A 6,000-nucleotide genomic window follows, 5' to 3' on the forward strand; every position below is an offset into this window, starting at 1 on the left:
TCGTGAAGTAGGCATGTATACTCTCATCTCCTAGCATGCTAAACATATCCTCAAAATGTGAAATTGCTTGCTCTTGGGCAGCAAGATATCTAGGTGCCAGCTGAGAATCATTTGCAATTAGATTACGGTTGCTGATTAGGGCCATGGGATTTTATTGTTCAGCTCTGATGAAAAGAGGTTCATTTTTCTCTCTAGCCAATATTATTTTCATCTCTGCAGCCCTTGACTCTTCATGGTTCATCCATGATGTCAAAGCCATTAATTGTAGATCTCCTAGCTTGGCATTAGGATCCAAAACATTCATGTCTGTGAGGGCCATGTTGTTCAAGTAAAACTTAGCCATTTTGACCCTATCCTCTAGTGTACTTTTATCGCAAAGATTAATAAACTGCCCGTAGTCCTGAAATGGCATGGTGCCCCTTTGTGCTAGTGTTTTAATCTGAAATTGCAGCCATTGTTCTTTGAGGTAAAGAGCATAGGATTTAGCTAGCATCCTACACTAGATGGCCACCAAGGAGAGGCTAGCCATACATGCTAGTTGGTTTTCCCTTTCCTGCAGCTGTCCTCTCAGCCATGCATTTTCCCTCTCAAGTTGATCTCTCATTATTGCTTCTTTGTCCCTTGGTCTAGGGGAATATCCAATCTAAATAGGGATTTTTGTTGATATTTGTGGCTTTCCTTGCTTGATTCTTGTGCTCTTTCTTGTTCTAAAATATAGAGGGGTTTCCCTCCTTCTTTTCCCTTTTTTCTTGACTAGGGTGCTGAGAGCAATGAGGGAAGCTATTGCCTCCCTCTTAGGGGCCTCTGGGGACACCCTAGGTGACTCCTCCTTGTGTTCTTCCCCTTCTATTTCAATGCCTTCTTCCTCTCTATTTTTCTTATCTTCTTCCTCTTTTTGTTATTTCTCATCTCCATTAGTTTCTTCCTTCATTTCCTCCTCTGTTTCAGCATCATCCTCTTTCTCTTCTCCCCTTTCTTGTTCTTATTCATCATCTTCCTCTGTATTAGTTTCTTATTCATCCATCTCATCCCCATCTAGCTCTTTATCTTCTTCTTATTGTTTTGCCTCCTCCTCACTAACAGAAGAACTAACATCATAGGTGAGGGTTTTGATGTCATCCTCTACTAGTAAGTCTCTAAATACTGACCATGTTATAAGGATCCTGGGGTTTTGGAGGGCATCCTCAATGAGGATCCTGATCAACCCATGGTGAGCCAATTGTTGGGAGCTCCCTTCCTTTACTTTGTTGCTAGAGTCTATGAGTGATTGCATTAAGAAATAGGGTATGCTGAGTCTTTGGTGAACTGGTGTTTCTACCCCAAATCTTAATTCTTCAAGCATCCTAAAATGGTAGCCATAAACAACATTGTGTCTACCCTCACATGAGATATATTTGATGAGTTGGTAACCTACCTCACTCCTTGGGTATGGCAAATTGTCCCTTCTTACTCCATTTTTATCCTCTGTGGGTTCTTCACCTTCTAAAAATAATTTCCTTTTTGCCACCTAACTGTCTGCTTTGTCTTCTTTTCTCCATGGAATTCCTAGGGGAAGTGTGGTGACCCTACTGATGATCTCTAGGGTGAGATCTATAGTGAGCCCTCTAACTATAATAGGGGCATGGATTTCGTTGTGTGGAGTGAGGGAATGAGAAAATTCATGAGCCACCTCATCATCATACCCTATGAATTTTTTGAAAAACCCCATCCAATGGTGTCTTATAAAGATTTCAAGCACTTGGGGGTGTTGTGGTGTCCTCGCAGTGTTTGTGGGTTCTCTCCTATTAAACCCACTTGTCATATTGCTTGTGAGGCTTGAGGAGGAAATGAGAGGTTTGACACAAGAATTTTAAATTCAGGAGAAAACATAGTTTCCTGTGTATGTAATTCACCTCCCACAATTTTTATATACACTATCTTTTAGAGCATTTCTAGTTCATTTGTTTGTAAATGAGGATGGATTTTTAGATCCTACCTATTTAGAATGGTGGCAGTGGACAATTCTCATGATATTCCCTCTCGAACACCTCTCTATCTATCATGTAGTCTACCTTTGTGTATCCTATAGACTGCTCCTATAGATTGTTCCTGTAGGAATTCTTGTGCATGCTTTTGTAGAAATTCTCTTGCAGAACGATGGATCCTTGCTTCTGGTGGGTGGCCAGAGTTATGAGAGTGACTTGAGTGAGGGAGTTTCGAGGAGGTGGAATGCATGAAAGCATACAAATGATGTTTTGTTTCCCTTTATATATTTTCAGGGTGAGGTGGTGTGCTGGTAGCAGAGGTACGTTGCTATTTTTGGACTATTGGTCCCCACTACCACCTCATCATTCCCACTCCTCGTAATTAGCTCCCACCTCATAGATTCGTAGTTAACCACTTCTTTTCCTATTCCTCCTATGCCTTTGAGTTGACTACATTTACGATATGACTGAATGAAGGTGGCCAAGTTATCTGGCCTCCTTTTCACTTATAAACCAACCACCTCATAACCCTTACAACTTTTGATCAAATGATGCATATGAGTGAGTGAGCAGGATACTTATCTATAGTCTTGATGCCATGCTGCAGTTGTCAAAGATCAGAGGTGTGCATTGTTTATTTTTCTGCATGGTCATTCTTCTTCCTCCTCTATTGTCTGCTGATGGTTTCTCGGCTTTTGCAGGTGTCTGTGACTTAAGATCTAATGTCACTGCTACTGTGGAGCTCCTGGATCATCCTAGTGAAGACCTGTAGATGATGATTAATATTTTGTGGGATAGGTTGCCATAGGATGTCTTGTAGCTGCTTCTCCCTTAGAATTTCTTAATCATGTTGTTGGATGGGGGTGTGAGGATACTGCAATGAATGGACAAAGGGAGTAGGAGTTTGTGTGGAGCAAGGTACATTCAGGTAATGCTCTTACTCTCCTCTATTTTCCCTTTTTCTTTTCTTCATAACTAGCAGAAACTGATCTCTTTTTGTTTTGAATGGTGAGTGCAGGGATGATGGTAATGGATGAGGTGAGGGATTAGATCATGTTTAGAATGAATTTTTTGGACCTAACCAACCTACCATTCACCCTCAGATTGCTTCCTATAGGTTTTCTGGGCCACTATAATTCCTACAGGATCATCCTGTAGGGGATCCTGTGGAAAACACAGTCTTCGCCTACATTGAAGCAATGAAGTAAAAGAAAAATGGAATTGATGGAGGGATACATGGTAAGGAGTGGAGGAGATGAATATATGTGAGGCAGGGTTCCCTTTGGATCTTCTCTTTGCTCCTTGATTGTCTTTCTCGCCCACCTACAAATACAATTATGTCTTTTTTCTCTTTTTTTTCTTTTTTTTGAAAAAAACCTAGGCAGCCTCAGAGAGGTTTTCACCCTAGATGTTTGCCCTGGGCGCCTAAAGGAAGGTTTTCACCCAGGTATCTTCTTATTCTTTTTTCATTTTTTCATCATTGGACCGCCTCACGAGGTTTTCAACCCAAAGATGGGACTCAGGCACCTCATGGAGGTTTTCACCTGAATACTTTTTCTTTTTTCTCTTTTTCAATGACCTAATGAGGGAGGAGGTGGAACTTGCTCCACCATCATCACTGTCTTATTGATATTGTCAATGAACTCTTGTTTTGATAAAGGCTTCTTGTACATTTTCAGTTGGTGTCCATTAACAAGCAATGGAATGGCTTCTTCATCTATAGTTATGATTTGCACTGAACCATTATCATGGCATATTTCCACCACATAAGGTCTGAGCCATCTTGTCCTTAGATTTCCCTTGAAGTCTTTATACCTAGAATCATATAACAATTCCCAATCGCCCTCTTGAAATTGCTTCTCCTTAATATGTTTATCATGCCAGATCTTCCTCTAAAGTTGAACTATCTTTGTATGTAGTAGGGCCTGCATTCTGAATTCATCCAAGCCATTCAATTGGAACAATCTTTCTTCTTGTGCATGACTGAGATCCAAATCTAGTTGCGCTACCATCCTCAATGCGTTATATTCAAACTCAATGGACAGCAAAGCCTTTTCCCATAGACCAACTCATAGGATGTAATTCCAGTGGTGGTCTTCCATGTTGTATTATAGGCCCAGGTGGCCTCAACTAGTCTCTTTGACCAATCCTTCCTACTGCTACTTACTACCTTGGTTAAGATGCTCTCCAGTGCCTTGTTGGCCACCTCCACTTACCCATTAGCTTTTGGATGATAAGGAGTGGAGGTCCTATGCTTGATTTTGTGATGGCTGAGCAGTTCTTCAATCATGTTGGAGGTAAATTGGTTGCCTTGGTCTGTGACTAGGTCTCTAGGGTACCCAAATTTATAGAATACATTCTCCCTTAGGAACTCAACCACCTTCTCTTCTGTTACTACCTTAATCGCCTTGGTTTCAGCCCACTTAGTCAAATAATTAATGCACACAATAATGTATTATTTTTGTTTTGAAGGAGGGTTGATAGGCCCAATGAAGTCCATGCCCCACTTGTCAAATGGCTTGAAAGTCACTGGAGGTTCTAGGGGCATTTCATCTCTTGGAGTAGGTTTTCCCATCCTATGGCACTAATCACACTGACTAATGTATTTTTTCACATCCTAATGAAGAGTGGGCCAATAATAGCCCCCTTGTAACATAGTTTTGAATGTTGTCCTCTTTTTTGCAAAGTGACCTCCACAAGGCCCATCATGACATGTTAGAAGGATGTCAAAAACTTCCTCTTCCCTTACACACCTTCTCAAGATTTGATTTAAACCAAGTTTGAAAATATTGCCCCTAATCCAGGTGAAGGGGGCGCTTTTCCTGACTATATTTCTCTTTTCTTTGGAGGTAAAGTTTGATGGGAACTGTGTTGATACCAAATAGTTTGCTATATCAACAAACCATGGGGAGAGAACTAAAATAGCAAACAAATGCTCGTCTGGTAACTGATCATCCACCATTCCTTCTTCACCTGCAGGCAAATTCATCCTAGATAGAAAGTTTGCAACAACATTTTCCTTATCAGGCTTATCAACAATAGTTAGATCAAAATGTTGTAATAAAGGAAACCATCTTATAATTCTAGCATTCACATTTGTTTGTTCATTAAATATTTGATTGAAGCGTGGTCAGTATGCACAAATGTTTGGTAGCCTATAATGTAATGCCTAAATTTGTTTAAAGAATGTACAACAGTCAAGAGTTCCTTTTCGGTCACAGCATAATTTATCTTAGCCTTTGACAGGTTCTTACTGATAAAATAGATGGCATAGGACCATTTCTCCTCTACTTGACCTAAGGTTTCTCCTATGGCTTTGTGTGAGGCATCAGCATGAATATGAAAAGGGAGGGCCCAATTTGGGCCTCGAAGAATTGGTGCAGTGGTTAACTTACCCTTTAAAATGTCTAAGGCCTCTTGACAACTTGTTGACCATATAAACTTTGAATCTTTGGTCAAAAACCCAAATAAAGGAGAGGCCAACTTGTTGAAGTCCTTTATGAATCTTCGGTAGTATCCAGCTAACCCCAAGAAATTGTTGACATCCCTCTACTTTTGTGGAGGTGGGACCTATTGAGATTTGAAATTACGCCTCTCCTACACATTTTCCCGAACTTTTTCCCCTCACCAGTACTCCATAAGCTATCGGAAATCATTGCATATTGATTCTAAAAGAGCATTTAAGTGGTTTTCTAACTATGTTTTTGTGTTTTCTGTTTGAACTAGATTTTTCTCATTAGCTGCGGAATCCAGTCACTTTCCGCAACTGATTCAACTTTCCGCAGTTGTTTTTGTTAAACTCTAGGTTGCAGGTGTCATCAGGCAAAACAAGCCACATGGGCAAGTTAGAAATGACCTGGACATGGATCAGGTCCTATTGGTTCAGCCGGATTCATCAAGGAAAGCTGTGGTCAACAGTGGTCAAGCGGTGGTCAAACAGAGGAATCCTACAGCAACAGGACTCCATCTTCAAGCACGTGAAGGATTCGTGGTCATTCCTAGATCCTTGGGGTCATGTCGACAGCTGTAGACTGCC

This window comes from Pinus tabuliformis, chromosome 9 (genome assembly GCF_031772625.1).
Source record: "Pinus tabuliformis cultivar Carrire ecotype Pingquan chromosome 9, CPIR1, whole genome shotgun sequence".
NCBI classification, from domain to species: domain Eukaryota; kingdom Viridiplantae; phylum Streptophyta; class Pinopsida; order Pinales; family Pinaceae; genus Pinus; species Pinus tabuliformis.